The sequence below is a fragment of the Kryptolebias marmoratus genome, linkage group LG3 (assembly GCF_001649575.2).
Source record: "Kryptolebias marmoratus isolate JLee-2015 linkage group LG3, ASM164957v2, whole genome shotgun sequence".
NCBI lineage: Eukaryota > Metazoa > Chordata > Actinopteri > Cyprinodontiformes > Rivulidae > Kryptolebias > Kryptolebias marmoratus.
In genome coordinates this window covers 23,712,288-23,730,709 of record NC_051432.1, presented here as the reverse complement: position 1 = coordinate 23,730,709, position 18,422 = coordinate 23,712,288, and the positions used below count along the sequence as shown (strand labels likewise).

The 18,422-nt window shown below is 39.9% G+C and overlaps 1 long non-coding RNA gene across 2 annotated transcripts; it reads right to left on the bottom strand.

Annotated features, from left to right (window-relative positions):
- Positions 1 to 1,050: 1,050 nt before the first annotated feature.
- LOC108236387 lies at positions 1,051 to 13,839 on the bottom strand. Of its 2 annotated transcripts, none has more exons than XR_001808597.3 (4): positions 13,578 to 13,839; positions 12,850 to 12,924; positions 10,606 to 10,748; positions 1,051 to 1,261 (listed from the first exon to the last, which is right to left on the bottom strand). It is a non-coding gene; the product is annotated as an uncharacterized LOC108236387 (long non-coding RNA). The 2 variants fall into 2 exon arrangements; XR_001808598.3 differs by having other exon boundaries at positions 12,850 to 12,921.
- Positions 13,840 to 18,422: the final 4,583 nt, after the last annotated feature.

The window sequence follows — 18,422 nt, the reverse complement described above, 5'->3', positions numbered from 1 at the left end:
TGTCTTTCTCCATCGGTACTGCTCAGTCCGTGAGCTGCACAAATGGCACAGATTGTTTATTTAAAATAATCGAGCGCGACCCGAATCGAGTTTTTGGTCCCGCCCCTTGGCGATCGCTGAGCAAGCCAGGACACCGGGAAATGTCCCAGTGCTCCCGATGGCCAGTCCGCCCCTGATGAATAATAAGATGTTTCACTCCACATTCTGTCTGTGACTCTTTATTGCTGTTAAGAGAATGCTGTTTTTATAATTTGCTTTAAAAGCACAATTCTTCTATTGGCAAATCAACATTTAACACCCTTGAACCTGTTTTAGTGCATTAACTGAATTTGACAAGTAAAAACTAAAAATGGTCACTTCCTTTTAAATATAAATTGCTAAGTATTCCAAAAGTTTGCAAGTTTTTTTGAAAATACAATAAAAGTTCATTCACTTTTATGGCAGCAGTGAGATATTTCTGAACATGAAGCCCTACAAGAAAGCAGTAATATGTAAAAATAAATAGACTTATTGCTGTTAATTAAACATCTACAATAAAAGTGGTGTATAAATAAAACAACAACAACATTACTTACAGAAGTACTTGTAAGTTTCTTCGATCTGCTGGTGTGTGAGTCCCAGGACGACTTCTGGCGGCAGCAGAGGGGTGTGCAGCCAGTCGTCGTTGTCATATCCAAACACGCTGTCGGCTCGAAGCGTGTAGTTGGGTTGACCTTCTGATAGGAGACTCACAATCTCCAGCTCCGGCAGGTCCGAACAAAGGTCTGAACGTGGACAATGTTTGTGTCATTTATGAGCGAGAGAAAAGAAAGGAAAGACGAAGAACATGAAGCTTGAATATAATGCCACACTGCCCTCTACTGATGAATGTACAAAACTACAACACTAACATACTAATCTGAATGTTTGGATTAATAAAAAAGACCTACCAGTTAGAGTGGACACATCGTGGTGGGACCGTTTCTCCGGCTCGCTGAGATTCCCGACTGAAGCATGCTGAAGAGGCTGGGGGTCCACATCCAGGGCCCCCGGCGCCTCCCCGGGCCCCTCATGGAGGGATAGGGCTGACTGGGAGTCCAGAAGGGCCCGTGGGTGCCAGGAGGGAGGAGAAAGATGAGCTGGAGGAGACGATGAAGGAGAGGACGCAGGGTGGGACAGCTTGCCTGAGAGTTGAAGACAACCTTTAGAGTTTGGCACCCTCTAGTGGTTCAGGGACGAAATAAAGGTGACTTTGGAGCCTCACTGGATTGGCAGGTGATGTCTAGACAAAAATATTCAAGAGATAAAGAAAGAGAAAATAAGAGAAAGTAGAGACATTAGAATATTTTAATAGCTGTGTGTCAAAAAAGGGCTCCATGATACTATAATTATAGTAATTTTGATAAATACTGCAGTGTTGTGGACAATATTCAATGCTTATATCATGGAATAATTATGGTTTTCTTTCTTTTTAATATTATTTTACTTCACATCATACAATAAAACACAATAAAATCATCATAACAAATAACTAAGCCCTTACATAATTAAAAGAAAGACACCTTTTATTCTGCAACAGGTCTTAATATTTACTTTGTTGGGATATAAATCTATTTTTTAAAATAATGCAGAACTTGTCAGGAAACAAAATATAACATGTCTGACATTTAACTGCAGTTCATACAAGATTTGGAGTTTTGTTTATTTTTTTTACATTTCTTCAGCTCAGTGTTATTGAATCACACTTACATGATCAAATTCAATGTTAGGTGTAATTCTATAAAGTTTATGACTAAACTGTAGATATGACAGATTTAAAAATGTATATTTCTTCGTATTAATCTTCATTATAAACATTTGATGCCAGCCAGCATAACAGTGACAATAAAATTTGCTCAAAATTGAATTTAATATCTTGGCTGCTGTTTCTGGTTCATCTATTGACGTTAGATGATCATATTTTTTTAAAGATTTAAAGTTTCCCAACGTCAAACCTTTGTTTTTTTGTTTTTTAATCAAACTGAATAGTCTTTTAGTATGGTATGAACAAAACAGGGCCTGGCCTCAGGTCCGGATTTTAGGGTCACACAGGTAGTGTTACCACCTCCTGGAGTGACACAGATCAGGTTTCCCAACAAAACCTTTTTCTCCCATAAACACAATGCAAAGGAGGAGAAGGTGGCTGGTGTATAAATTATACACAGAACTGTTACTGCCTGAAGCTACTGCCACAAAATGCCAGTTAAGATCTGTTTCGGGAGCGATGCGCTCGTGTTCCTGACAGACCGGATCAGAGCAAACGTGCTGAATTTGACCGTAGAAACAAAGACTTTAGGATTCAGATCGAATGAGGTTGACATTAAAAATGATGCAATATAGTTTGCATATAGCTAGAAAATTAAAAGCATCATCTCCAGATTTTAAATAGATGCTGCTTCTCTCACACTTTCTGCTGAACCGGTCTGACCGTTTGCTAATTAGTGAACAGGAATTGTTCTGCAAACATGCGTGCAGGTTTTTTGATAGATAATGATCGTTTTCTCACAGTTGGAACAGCTGAGCGGTCAGCTGTGTGTTATTATTAAAATGATGCCTCTCTCATTAATTGAAGTTACATAAAAGCTTGACGCTCTTCCCAGGCTGCCAACAAAGGGACACTTGATGCTTCGACCCAGTTATGGCAGTCAATAAAACATGCGGGGCAGGCAGCCGTGTAAGTCCGGCGCAGAAACATGGCGGCTCAGGTGCTGCTGGTTGCATTTTGCCACGTTTACATATACATGCTGGCCTGGTTCAACAGGAATGAACCCACTAAACCAGGGGTGAGCAATCCTGGTCCTCGAGGGCCACCATCCTGCATGTTTTACTTTTTTCTCTGCTCCAAAACACCTGATTTGAATCAGTGGGTGATTAACAAGCTTCTGCAGAACATGAAGAGGTAATTTAACCACTGAATCAGGTATGTTGGAGCAGAGAAACAAGTAAAACGTGCAGGATAGTGGCCCTCGAGCACCAGGATTGGACACCCCTGCCCTAAAAGAACAGCACCATCAACAGCAGCAGCAGATATATCCCTGCTGCTCTTTACTTTCAATCAGCTGAGTGATTTGATTTAATTTGCGGCCAACACATCTCCATTAATCTCGTCAGAGGGGTCAAACCACACATACAGACCAGTATCACTCACCAGACACACCGTGGGTAGAAAAATGTTTTAATTTCATAATAAAAGGCTGTGCATTCATACACACAGGAGTCCATTTTCCAACACAGTGTCAGTTTAGTGTTTTTACAGAAACACAGCAGTGGTTTTAAAACATGCCCCAGTCTGACAGCCACTGGTGAGACTCAGGGGTGAAGTTAAAGTTCCTCCTTTATATTCTTGTCCTTTTACTGTTCCAGGCTGGTTGCCAGAGGAAAAAAAAAAAAAAAAAGAAGAGTAATCAGCCAGGACATCTTTCAAGCAGAAGGTAATGCAGCTCCGGAGAAGATTTGAGCGCCAAGCGGAATGATGGCAACAGAAAAACAGACTTAAAATGTCATCAGAGGTTTTTGTTTGTTTGTTTAGCCACATGAAGGACGTGCAAGACATTTAATGTCCTCACCAGAGGTGGGGAATTACAGTTACTTAAATTACTGCAAAGGAGAAGTATTTTGTGTACTATTTTAAGTAGTTTTTATAACAAGCTGAGTTTTACTCGAGTGTGTTTTGTTTAAAGTGCTTAATGGTGCTTTGCTACAGTTTGAATTGAATTTGTTACAGAGTGAAAAATAAATTTAGAAATGCGCTCTGGAAGCTCCTGCAGAGATTAGTGGAAAGCACTCGAATCTGCAGAAAGATGGAGAAGCAGAAGCTGGACTGCAGACGTGCAGCTGCAGCAGGAAACAAAAACCACAGATTCTGCTGAAGTTGAACTAATCAGAATTAAGTGGTTCCTTAACCGTTTAAAAAAAAAAAAAATATATATATATATATATTTCTTTGGATAGGAGAAAATAGCGCTGACTTTAATATAAACATACCTTTCCTTTGTTTTTAACAGTCATACTTTTGACATCTTTGTGAGCAAGAATTGTACAATTAAAGGCCTCTCTAAAACTGACTGAGTTATCGCCATAATGTGTTTTCTAGGGTTGGTTGGCTGTGGCGGCCATCTTGGTGTGGGTTGGTCCATGCTCTATGCAAAAAAATCTAATCAAAAGCACTGAAAAATTGCCTTTTAATAAAACATGAATACAGTAATAGTTGTGTTCCTTGAGTAAAAGGTTTGGAAGCCTTTCACCTTTGTTCATTACATAATATAAATGAATCAGGTGTATTGCAGTAAGAAAGGTTTCAGTTTTTGGCTTCATGTCGTAGCAGAGCTGAACCTGTGTAACACAAGCAGCAACGCCTGCCTTTGACCTCGGAGCGCAGCCTGGGCCAGCTCTGAGCCTTCCAGGAGAGTGTGTACGTGAGCTGAGGCCCACGGGACACAAAGAGACGCAGGCGGGGGGGAGGGACGGAGGACGCCTGCATTCAAGGTCTTTGAAGGGGGGACGCTTCCTAAACACGGGGAGGGTCTGAAAACACCATGTCACTGGCAGATCTGAGCCACAGTCTGCATACTATAAAAGATTACTTTATTTTAGAGCGCTCATTTTGAGGAGACAGAACTCATTCGTTATTATTTCCAGCAGCAAAAGTAGTGAACATTAATACTGTAGCTCAGCTTTTGTGTTTATATGCAAATCAGCCCCACCCATAAGGCTTGTCTGATGCAGCTGTCCTTCCTTCACTTTACCTGACAGCTTGATAGATTTGTTCTTTTTGATTCATTGCTGATGAACGCCTGGCTTCGTAGGTATAAAACTAAAATTTCAAGCAGCGCCTTCTGGGTACAAATCCAGATTATTTAATGTGGCCCTTCAATTTGGCAGATTAGTGAACAGAAAGTACCTTTCAGGAGCTCGGGGAAGGTTTTCAGAAAAACAAAACAGAACTGAAAACATTTAAAGCTTTCTGAAAGTCGGCCATTATAATTTTCGTTGTAAGATTCATTTTAAACATGTTTTTGCAGGAAACAGAAAGGAAAACTAAGAATAAAATTCAGATCAGCAGATTTAAACAATGCTGAAAAAAATCACAGCATATGTCTACTAGAAAGAAGAGATTCAAATTCAAATTTACATCTTGGTGCTTTAAGAGAAATACTGAAAAGCAATTTAAAAGTTTGGGATTTTCTACTATTAACAGAACAATAGCTTTGTAATTTTCTGTAGCATTACAAACTGTAATTTCATTAGTCAAAAATATGGCTACCTTTATTGATTTAAATACTACTTTGATAAGTCAAGAATTAAAGAAAATTTATATTGAAAGAAAATTTATTGCTTTAGACCACAATTAGTGATATTAAAGTGTATATTTCCAAGTCTCTAAGGTCTCTTGAACGCATCACAAAGCTGCTATGAATGTGTTTGATTGTTGAAGCAGTGAGGTCACAATAAATCCTTCAGGCTTTTAGTTTTTATAAGTCAATATAAAACATCTTAATCTCGTTAGTTCAGCTGTGTTTACACGTAAAGTTAGTTTAAACCCATAATTCATATCTACAGTCAGGATGCAGCCGCTCTCCAGGGATCTTGAATGGGAAGAAGCCGCATTTCGACCATCAAAATACATGCAATAAAAGCAAAAGTCCTGGAAAAAAGTATGTGGACAAAACTTTTCTATTTTGCAAAAAACAAGCTGAAATTGTGAGTTGCTCAACTGTGTTTACTTACAAGTAATTAGAAACAGAGAACTAAGATGGGGATGTGCCGTGAAGGATGTTCTTGTACACGAAGTGGGACTATTCTGACGTAAAGAGTCAAAAATCTGGACAGTTTATCATGTTAGTTTTTGTTTTCCTCAAAAAGATAAAACCATAATAAACACCAGACATGATCTATACTTATTCAGCACAATATTTTTCATCACCTCCTCCAAAAAAAAACAACTACTTTTTCTCAACCTTCTCCTTTAAAAAAAAAGTCCCACATTTTTGCCTCTTTGGTCATAAAGAAAGTTAAAAACAGCAACGTTTGTCTGTACTCTCAGGTTACATAAATTACAACCAAAGAGTCACTACTTTATTTGCAAAAAGGTCACAGGCCCAAAGATTTGAGAGCTGTTGATTTAATCTTTAACAAAGCAGGAAGCAGCTCACTGTAAGTTTACAGCACCTATAAAAAGGGTTTTGGACAAACTTTGTCAAAGTGAAATCAAATTCTGCAGAGTAATGCAAATGAAATAAAAACATGTCGTGTAAAATTAGGGACTGCATAAATATTCACCCCCTTTAAAGCGACTGTCCTAATTCAACTCGGAGAAAAGATTATTAAAAAGTACAAGTCAGGGACTTAAACATCCCCGGGAATTCTGTTAAATCCATCATCAAGACATGGAAGGAATATGGGATGTGTGTAAATGTACCGAGAGCTCAGTCCTCACAAACTGAGTGAGAAGAAGGAGAACTGAGAGAGAGAGAGAGACCACCTGATACACCTGAGACCAGTCTGAAGGAGGTCCAGGTGAGACGGAGAGACCGAACACCAACAGCTGCTGCTGGGTGCTTCACCGGCCTGAGCTTCACAGGAGAGCAGCAAAAAGAGAAATACACCAAAGAAAACTCAGATTAAATCTCCACTAGGGCCAGCTGCTGATAAGCACTCGGCCGATACTTTTAGATTTTTACCCATCAACCAAGCTGTTCATTCTGTAAAATAATACCACCCGAAAATTCGGTAAACATAAAACAAAGAAACGTTCTGTGACAAACTCCTGATCTCAACGATGTTACATCGATTTGCCAATTCATCGATCTGTCATACAGAAGGACAGTGAACAAAGCGTGTTAATTTCACTTCACTGTTTTGTTTTTATTTGTCCTGATTACTGAACGTTTGCAGAAAGAAAGTTTGAAATAAACACGCTTGGTTTTGAAGACACATCCAGGAGCTCAAAACAGAAAACGAGAGCGAAAGGGAAAAACGTCTAATTGAGCCACTAAACCTGCTGCCCTCTGCGCCCTCTTTATTATATTCAGTGTATATCGTGTTCAGTGTCCTGATATCACACACGAGTCAGGTGGAGCCCGCTGAAGGTCACCGGTTTACGGGCGTGCAAGCAGACGGCCGTCTCAGCTAACACTGTTTGCATATACAGTCATAATTACTCTACGCTACGTAAGAGGAAGCTGTGTTTCATGCAGGGAAACTTAAAGAAGCAGCAGAAAAACATGTAAACTCTACAAATAAAGTGATATTCACCTAACTTTAATTTGCAGCCTGTTGCCTTTCTGGCTTTATTTTTTTTTTAAACTTATGAGATTTTCTTTTATCACATCCTAAACCTCTGAATATTTGCCAGTAATTTAAAGATTATTTCTTTTGAAAGGGTTTCATTTGATTACAGTGCTCCATGTGTCAATATTACCATTGAATCAGCAGCAAAACAGACATAAAAGGGAAATATTAGCTATAAATTGGTCTAAAAGTGGGAAAATACTGCACAGCAAAAGTAAATTTTATCGTAGATCTGGAAATTCTCTTTAAAACTGCAAGAATATCTATTAAAATCTCACTGTGGTTTGGCAGAATATTGTCCTTATTTTGTTTTTTTTTAGTCCAATACATTTAAATACAACCAATAAACTGGGTTTAAGAAAATAAAAGGACAATATTCAAATTCTGAGAGGAAGTAGCTGCTTGAATTAAAAGGATGACGGGTCTACATCTGTTCAGAAAGATTATTATTAGAACAGGAAAGTTAACAATACTGAACAGGAACTCAGACTGCCTTTGAGTTTTTTATTTTTCCTCCTTCAAAATCTAGTAAAACATGTGCAGGATTAACAAAAACAGCAACAGAAATAAGACCCTGAGCTGCTTTAAGTCCCTTGAAGTCCAAATAAACTCACCTAACCACCTCTGTGTAGGTTTTAAAAGAAGAACAAACACATAAGATGGAAAACTGAAGCAACTTAATATAACTGGAGTCTGAAGGCTGAGCTGAATAAAGCAGAAATTTGATATTTAAAGCATGATTTATGTTTGACGATTTACACAACAAAATCTTTTTTTTTTCTAAACATTTCACTCAGACTTCCCTTATCTGTAAAAAATGATCCTAGACCCAATAATTAGGCTGGATTAAGTATTCGACCCTTATCAGCTGGTACAAAATGACCCAACAGTTTATGCGCAATATGTTGGAGTGCACAGATAAGACGACGTGCATCGGATAACAGCCACAGCACATCCACAAAATAAACATATCACAATACTGCTACCTGCTTACACACACGCACACACACACACACTCAGGCAAGCAGATCACAAGACATTTATAGTCCAATAAAGCTGCAAATTGTGTTTGACGAGAGATGCACGCATATCCTCGTTACCTAGAAACGTAACGCTTAATTGCTCATGCGACAAATAAATATGACACGCTTAAATGAAAATCCCACCGATTCAGCTGCGCCTCACCTTCAAAGGTGGCATAACAAAAAATTAAATTAAATAAAGAGTTAAACTTGTTGCAACATCCCGAGCTGAAAACCTTTGGAGTTAATAAACGACTTTTAGATTACAGTGGTTATCGTTGTGTGTGTTATATAAGTAAACAACATTAAAGACCAAATTAGTTCCTGAGTCATATTGGCGCCACAAAAAGCCACAGAATCTCAAACTGACAGGTGTCACACTATAAAATGACATCATATGTAGGAAATGTTTTTTCTCTGAACTGACTTTGTGACTTTGACTTACAGGAACAGCGTGGTTAATCATTACCTGCCTCCCGTCCTTGTGCCAGGTTTCCAGCAGGACACATTTATTGGTCATTTAGTGATATCAGCCATAAATGAGAGTCCAGTGAAAGCTCAAAAACTGGATGTTTGAAATCCAACACATGGTCATGGATCAATTTTATACAACACAGATGTGTTGTGACGGGATATCCACAGCAGTGTCTTGTATTATTAATAACGCAGCTGCTTTAAAAACGCCCCACACGTGTCTAAACAATGCAAACAAAGCCTGCATCATGATGACAGGACAGGTGTACAGTCAAATATAAAATAAAACACGCAGGACCGGTGCGTTAAAATAACTAAAAAGGCTTCAAATGGAGCGATGAGCCCAGGCAGCATCCTCCTGACTACCTGTAAAGGATATCTGTAAACCTGAATATCTCTACCCACAGCATACTCCTGAGTTAACTCTTTTTGACATCCATAGAGGACATTTAGGGCTTCTCAATTACACCAAATGTGAAGGGGTGGGGCTGATAAGCTGACAAAGATTGGGGGTTTTTAAAAGAAAATTGTGATTGGGCTTTTATTTTCCTGGTAGTCAGACAGCTATACTATACAAAAAAAGTCATTATTATTTAGTTTGTAACAATCTTCACATAGTCATCCCAGCTAAAACGGATCATTTGTCTAAGAAAGCAAAATTAAACGTCAACAAGAGTTTTAAAAAGGAGGCATGGGACGCAACAGAGAAGCTTACTCTGAGCAGGAATGTCACCCTGACAACTGGGGGAGCTATATCTGGACTGCAACTGAAAGGAAAGTGGTCACAAAAAAAAAAAAATACCAAAACACTTTTTCTCCTAAAGCAGGCCCTGATGTGGTCACCCAACATGTGTACAGTGAGCTCAAAGTGTGGTCCGGGAATGCAAACAACAATATTACTTTAAAACATCCTTTTTAAGATTCGTACTTGGGTAAAAACTTGCCTGACTTGAAATGAACGATTACTTTAGTGCAGAACTGATGCATTCTGCGGAGTTACCGAGCGCTGAGACCTTTAAGACGGAATGAAACGGCCGCCTCAAAAGGCAGAGCTGAAATAATTCATCCAGTCTGTGAATTCTCATCCCTGCTATCCAAAGTTCAGACTCAAGCAGTGAGCAGGATTTAGGTGTCAAAGAAAGTCATCAGGTGGCAAAAACTTTGAAGGAATGTTCCAGGAGTTTTTACAATGCATCTCAAATACCCCAAATTAAACTTTGGCATTTATTTTATTGTATTAACATTTTTTTTTTTACTTCTGATGGAAGATTAGAACAGCTTTCTTGCATCACAACTCGCACACAGCTGACCTTCACACACTGACTAAAACTCCTTGAATGAATAACTAAAATATAAACCATACTTGATTAAATTTACTTGGTTGTGTTGCAATAACTGTATTACTGATTACTTTGAAGCACTGTCTCTTTTAGGACACTGTGAAAGACATTAAAGACTTTGGGGGTTATTCTAAACTTAAATAGTTTGGAAATCATTTATGTGATACATTAACCCTGTAGCTAACATTTTGCCATGTGCAATAGGTTTTACAGCTGCAGACAAACAAATTTATCTTTGAGACCCATCAAGACCCATAAATCTGCCACTTTAATAAACTAATTTTTCTGATCTGGTTTGGTTGTGGAATTCAATCAGGTAAAAGCTTTAGTGGTTATTTTGATAAACGCTCACCACAGCAGCAGGACAGGAGTAAAAAAAAACGACATGCAATATGCTAATCAACATCTGACTAGCTCATGAGCAATAATGCTGAGTACATGAGAGTAAGAAAACAACTTACTGTGATGCTAAAGGAATTAACTTTGTGTGAGACGTTCTGTGCAGGAGCGGTTCTGCTTCCTTCGGCGTATTCCCATTAAACTACAGGCTCCTTATGGTTGGTGCTGCTTTACCGGCCGGCTTCTTCTCTGCCCTAAGAGCGTCCTGCCAGAGAGGAGAGAAAGCAACAGTGAGGGAGGCTGGAGGTGGGGCTGACACGGGAATGAGAGGGGGGAGGAAGAGGAGGAGGAGGAGGGACGTCCACCATTGAAAAGGCGTGCTGCTTTATCACACAGCGAGCACAATGAACAGACGAGCTGCTTAAACGGAGCAAATCAGAAGCCAGTGAGTCTGCAACGACCAGACGCTGTCGTACAACAAGTCCTGAGTTTCCTGCTCCTCACGTGAGGAGTCGTTCGCATCGAACGCCACAAAGATCCAGGCTCTGCCCTCAACAATATCATTCAAATGAGATATTTTCCTACAGTTCAGCCCTTATCAACACGACAACATCAAGTCTGTTTCCCAGCACTGCTGGTCATTGATTTACAGACACTAATCAGTGATTAATTACTCACTGAATCAGACATATTACAGGATTTTGCTAACAAATCAGTCTTATGACTCGTAGAAACCTTTACCTAAAAATAATAATAAAATTGTTTTAAAGGCAAAAATGTCTACTTTGATCTAATTTAGGCCTGAATGTGCTTTGTAGGTTCACCCTTGATAGTGATTTACCTTGACTTTGAATTTAAAAATCATTCTAAAATGACAATAAAAACCTATTACCTGTAGGACAACAGCAGAGGAATGTTCAGGTAAGCATGGAGCTCACAAAGGCAAAAATACTGGAAACAAAAACCGCACAGAGCTGACTCAGACAGAAACTACAAATAAAAGTATTTGAATTATAGGAGATATGAACCGAATACGCTAGGGAGTCTCTAAAATGTCTCAACATCTGAGGGGGTTTCCTTCCCTTGAGTTGAAGAAGCTCAGTCTTGTCGCTCAATGTTGATAGTGTTGAAAAAAATCTCTCAAAATAGTCGCAAAGTTGTCTTTGGCATCTCAAACCCTTCTTGGTTGAGTTTATATAATTCTCCTGATCTTATTTAAAACAGGAATAGCTGCAGCAAAGCCTGCTGCGTCCAACAGTGGAGAGTTTCTGTTTAAAAGATCCATTTATGAGATTAAATTCAGAGGATAGGCCGTCAGAGTTCGATGAACTCATTGTCCAAGTAACCAGTTTGACACGGTGCGTCATCCTGCTCCAAGTAACCATCATTGGATGGGTACACTGAGGTCATAAAGAGGCGGACACGGTCAGCATCAACGCTCAGGTAGGCTGCAGCATTTAAATGATGCTCAGTTTGTATGAAGTAACCCAACATGTGCCAAGAAACGATCCCCCACAGTATTACACCGAAACCACCACCACCAGCAACAAGGCAGACCGGATCCATGCCATCACGTCATTTACACCAAATTCTGTCCCTACCATCTGAATGTCGCAGCTAAAATCGAGCTTCACCAGACCAGGCAACGTTTATCCGATCTCTTATTGTCCAGTTTTGGCGAGCTTCAGTTTCCTGTTCTTAGCTAGCAGACCAGCCGGTCTGGCACCAAGAACCACGTAGCGTTCAAAGTCACTTAAATCCCCTTCTATCCTCGTTCTGATGCTTGGTTTGAAGTCGTCTTTAGATGCCCAAATGCACCGAGTTGCTGCAACGTGATTGGCTGATTGACCTTGATCTTTGACTCTGTGACCCTGAACTCAATAGGGATCACCCTTGACACACGAGGAGTCCAGCTCTGCAGTTTGACGTTCCCACTTCACACCGTCACAGAGTTGGAGCACAAACAAGGTTTTCACAAAGCGGTCACCTGTTGCCTTGAGCGTTGACCCCATGACTTTGAAATCAATGGGGATCACCCTTGACCCACGAGGTGTTCAGCTGTGCAGTTTGACATTCCTACATTAAAGGGGCATCAATTTAGAGCTCGGACAAGAAACTGTCCATAGACAGGCAGACAGGCAGACGAACTGACAAACGGCGCCACACCTTAAAACAATGGAACATTTTTAGTTAAATCACAAAAGTGCTGCTGCAAAACAAAAACAAATAAAAAAATTCTAAAAACACAGCTATGTGTGTTGATGTGAGAAGACGTTTGTGGGATTATTTCTGAATCGAGTTAATTATTCTGTCTTCAGTTCGCCATACGTGAAGCCTCATGTTGGGGTTTACTTCTCGTACCGTACCTGGAGTCAGGTAAGCAGGGCTTCGTCTCATCCTGCCTCCGTTAATGCCTCCGTTGCATATCTCAGTCAACACTGCTGAATACACAGGGAATAAAAAGAGGTTTACACACACAAAGGTACCATTCATTCAACAGTTTGCCCACAGTACAGTGGGTGCACCTTGTCTGAGTCACTGATAGACTGAGGTAAAACTCAGATGTTTATCAGTTCTCGTTACTTAAAAATCCCCAGCTGCAAAATATATATATGATGTTTTAGAGATTAATTAGAGGCTTTGGACTATTTATTTCCATTAGAATGAGCTATATTTACTAAGCTGAACTAACAAAATCAAGTGATACAAATCACACCTAATGAAAAAATAATTTAATGCACTTTTAACAGGGGTTTATCAGTAAATAGTAGTTTCAATGTTAGCTAATTAGCCCTCACTTTGAATGACACTGCTAGCAAAAAGGTCAGCAAGCCCAGCTAAAGCACAAACGTTATCAAAGTTTATGTTTCGTTTACGTTAACGCCTGAACGATAATCATAATAATGATTGTTGTGAATGTGTTAAAGTAATGACAACATGAATGAATCCGCCCACCTCCTTTCTGCGGCGTTGTTGTGGGAACTTCCCTCTGCCGAGTTTACTAAACAAATAACAACAACGGAGGTGACCGCGAAGTGTCGCGAGCCTGTCAATTAAAAATAAAATATATATTTAAAATAAAAATGCAACTTACATGTCAACTTCCTGCGTTTCAGTTCAAGGTCGCGCTCGGCTCTAAAGTTCCTCCCGGCCCCCCTTCTCTTCCTTCGGTAAACTTGGAGCTCTCAGCTGTCTCAACGGCTGGGTCCGCGCTGCGTTCGTGCGTTCCGTTTGGTCATCTCGAAAGCGAAGCATCATGGGAAACGTAGTTCGCAAACGAAACGCGCTTTCCAGCCGTGACTCAACAGCAAAGGTGGCGGCAGCCAGATGAAATGTTCAGGATTTTTCTGATGGTGGCGTTACAAAATAAGAAACCTGAACCCGTGAGACTGACAATAAGAGGTCAGTCTGGTGTCTTGTCTCTGCAACCCGCCTCATTCCAGCATTATTTAACAAACTGACTCTTTATGAGCTGTCTCATAATATATTATTTATAAGTACTACCAAACACTCATCAAGCTTGTAGTTTGTGACACTTTACAGACCTTTAGTCTGAAAATTAGGCCTAAAGAAAAGCAACTAAATATTATGTGCATTTAATGTTTTTATGATTTCTTCAGTTATTTTTAAATCTGTTAGTAACTGCATTCTCTTCAGACTGTTTTTGACATCTAAAGTGGATGGTAATTTTAGATGCAGCACTTACTTTATCAGGATCAAACTATAGAGGGGCCACCACATGTGACTGAAGCAAATGCTGAGGCATTTTAACCCTGAGGGCCAACAACACAGGCTGAAAGCACAAAACATGCTGTGAGTCTCTGTCTGCCTCTAGTGGCAAAACACTGAACGAAGAGGAAAAACACCCGAGATCTCCGTCAGTTAACCTCTTAATATGTCCTTAACTACGCCAAGGAGGCCATGCTTTCGGTAGCGTCTGTCTGTCTGCCTGTCTGCGTGTATAAGATCACTCAAATTAAAATTGAGATTCATGAAGTTTTCAGGAAACGTCAAACATGGTACAAGGAACAAGTGATTAAACTTTAGTGGCAATCTGGTCAAAGTTCAAGGTCAAAGGTCAAGGAATATTCCGAATTGTCATTTGAGGTAAACACATGCAGACATTCGTTTAGGACAAAATTCTTGAAGGAAAATCTGCAAAGAAAAAGAGCAGAAATCTGAATTAAAACTCATTTTTAAAAATCCACTAAAACTAGAATACTACAGTTGCACTTTTTCTCAAATATGCTTTTCTTTTGGCTAAATTTTACGTACCAATAAATGTTTGCAGCTAAAAGCAAGAGAAAATCTCCATGAAGAAACATCAACAGACCATTACTTTGTTATTGAAAAGTCCACAGTTTTTATGGCAAGTCTTACATGTTTGAATAAATAAACTTTTGCTCATCAAAATGTGTAAACTTTGAGTGCCTTATTGGGCACTTTTCAGCTATAATCAGCTTATTTTAGGAGTTTGGTGGCTAAAATCATGCCCTCATATTGAAAATGAAGCAGTATTTATTGTCTTGCTTCATGTTTAGTGTTTCTGAAGTCAGTTATGCAGACGGACGGCAATGCTCTGTGTGTGTGAGGCTTCCATTTGTTAGCGAGGATTAATAATTTACCGCCGTCTCCATCAACCCAGAGCTGGTCCGCTTGGGGCCGCTTCCTCTCCTGGGGACAATAGGGGCCGTTTCCTGCGGGGTGCGGAGCCGAGAGAGACGGACACAGAGCAGTATTGTAAAGCAGAGACACATAAACGAGTGCTGTCACTGAATCAAAGACAGAGCTGGGTGTTTGGTGAGATTCATGGCGACTTCGTGTTTACTGGGAGTTTATGGGACGAGACTGGAGCCAAGCTTTTGCAATTAACTGTTTAGGGTCAACTTTTGTCTGTCTGTTAGCAAAATATCTCAGGAACTATTCGGCAGACTTGAATAAAACTTTCAGGAAATAATCATCAGATGCACCTCTACAGCTGATTAACTTTCGGAGCCAGTCTATTTCAAGATGGCTGCCACAGCCAACTCATTTGTGTCTATAACTCAGTCAGTTTTACAGACATAGTGTTAAAATTTGGTGTGATAGTAGCTGAGAGTTATCAGCAACACATACTCCAAGTGCTACTAGTTGCACAAGGTCTTTAGTGTTAATTTTAGGAGTCAAACTGGTTTGTCTGTTAGCAAAATATCTCAAGAACCAATTGGCAGATTTTATTGAAACATTCAGGAAATAACCACTGGATGTACGTCTACAACTCATTAACGTTTGGAGTCAACCCAAATCAAGATGGCCACCACAGCTAATCAACATTAGACAACACAAAAATTAGCGTAACTAGGTCAGTTTTACAGATATAAAGCTAAAATTTTATGTGGTAGTAGCTGAGAGTCCTTCACAACATATATTCTGAACGTGAGCTCCTAATATATTGAATAAGATTACATGTAATGTTATTTCGGCGTGGTGGAGCAGTGGTTAGAGCTGTCGCCCAGCAAGAAGGTTGCAGATTCACTTCCCAGCCTTTCTGGGTGGAGTTTGCATGTTCTCCCTGTGCTCACGTGGGTTTACTCCGGGTACTCCGGTTTCCTCCCACAGGCCAAAAACATACATGTTAGGTTAATTTGTAACTCTAAATTGTCCCTAGGTGTGAATGGTTGTTTGTCTCTATGTGTCCTTGTGATGGACTTGCAACCTGTCCAGGGTGTCCCCCGCCTCTCACACAGTGACTGCTGGAGACAAACACCAGCTCCCTGTGACCCGGAAAGGAGAAAAGTAAATGGATGGATGGATAATGTTATTGTCATTTTTTAACACAAGATGATCTCAGTCCAAAACAAAGTGGCATTCCTCCGCTGCTAGGCTTTTAATTTATAAAAGAAATAAGTAGAAAACCACGAAAGAAGTTACACCTAAAGACTGCGGTGCCAGAGACATCAAGAGCTGCGGTCTCACACGAAGCCCACTCTTTTAATTCCTGGCTAATTTTCAAAATAAAGAGGCTGCTGTGTTCAAACAATGGCGCCATTCATGTCCCTGCAGCCCCTGTGTCCACTGTTCAGGGATATCTGATGGAGCAAAAGTCAAAGCCAAACTGTTTTGACTGTAAATCATGAACTCAAAATGTCCGGTTCGGCTACACGGAGGCACTGTTCTGTTCACTGAACAGCCTAATAATCATCAAACCCCTACAGCGACCCATTAAAACCTAACTGTCAATTAGGCCTGGAGCTATTTTCAAGCGTTCGCACATTCACCGTGACAAATATAATGGCCTATATAAGCAGCAGTGACCCAGCGTGCCCCGCTCCTCTCTGCCTCTGTCTCTTTTATTTTGAGCGGCACAGATGATGACTGTCACAATGGCTGCATCCGAGGAAGCCGGGATGATACACCCCGAGGCTCGACACAGAGTACAGCCTGACCTATCTGCGTCTATCATCCCGTCCGACTGGATCACCCTGCAGTTAGAGGAGCTTCGCTGCACACTGCGTGGATAGGTTTAGCCAAGGTATATTCCAACCATTTTATATTTTTAATTTCAGAGCAGGTTGTACGGGTTGGTCTTCTTGCAATAAAATGGCCATTTGGAAGTCAATTTAAAAGAAAAAATGCCTTAATTACGCCTTGCCTCAGATTTTATTATGACTTGATAATCCTTTAAAAAGCACCTTTTGTCTTTTTTATAGAAACTATGCATGCACGTACTTATATAGTTATGAGTGAATAAATATATTTTCACAAAGATTTCAAAACAAGACAAGCAAAAACTGAAGTGACAACATTATTTACATTAACATCTGATGGGTTTATTTTATTTGATCAGCTCAAATGTTAATATAACGTGCATTTGCTGGTGAAGCTCAGAAGGTGTGAAAATACTTTATCCTCAGTTTAAGAAACTTTTGATTCCAAACTTCATTCTGTTAGAAAACAAGAAACAGAACCAAATGAAAAAAAACAACAGATTTTAACTCTGAGGATGAAAGTTGGTTTAGTTTCTCGACCCTCCAGCTCGCGGCGATCCTGCAGTTCAGAACTTTTTTTCTTGTTTTTTGAAGACGTTTCTCTTCTCATCCAGGCAGCATTTTCAGTTCGAACGGAAGAGTGTGAAGTTTTAAAACCGCAGTAAGCTGCTCACTCAGGATAAATACCTTTGAATCAAAATGTTATTTAATCGGAAACTTCCCTCCCTTTAATCAGAAGGCTCATGTACTCTGAGCTGGACAAATAATATTGAACCAGATGTACAGCAGCTTATAAACTTGTCAGGAGAATAACTTCCGGTGGTGAAACAGCATTCGCCAGGGAGTCTCTAAAATGTCTCGAAACATTTATCTGGGTTTTCATCCCTTGAGTCGCAGAGGCTCGCAGTTTCATCGCTTGAAGTTGAAAATGTTCAAAAAGTTTCTCTCAAAATAGTCTCAGACATCTCAAACCCATCTCAGTTTAGTTTCTGTAGTTCTAGAGGGCTAAAGTCGCAGTTTGACACCCAAACTAAATCTGACTCACTCGACTGAAGCCGGTTCTTACACATTTAATGGTTTTGAGAAGAACTGTTTCATGATTCAAAAATACCAGTTAACTCATCTTTTGTCTTCCAGTTCTAGAGAAGCCTGATAATCACTCAGTCATTTAAATCAGGCGTGTCACAACAGAGAAACACCTAAAACCCGCAGGATATCAGCCTTCCAGGACCGGGATTGGACACCACTCCTCTACAGTCTCCCTCATGAAACTATTTTCCAACTAGCTGCAACTCAGTGAGATAAAACCTTGATGACCACTTCTGAGGCTACAGCCCTGAATCACCAGGTCTAACAATGCTGAAGATAAAAAAAAAATTTTTTTCAAAGTCTGTCTGCCTTCATTTTAGAAATGTTCTCTGGTACATTAAATCAGAAATGTTGGCAGCAGCTGTCAGGGCACACGGCCAAGA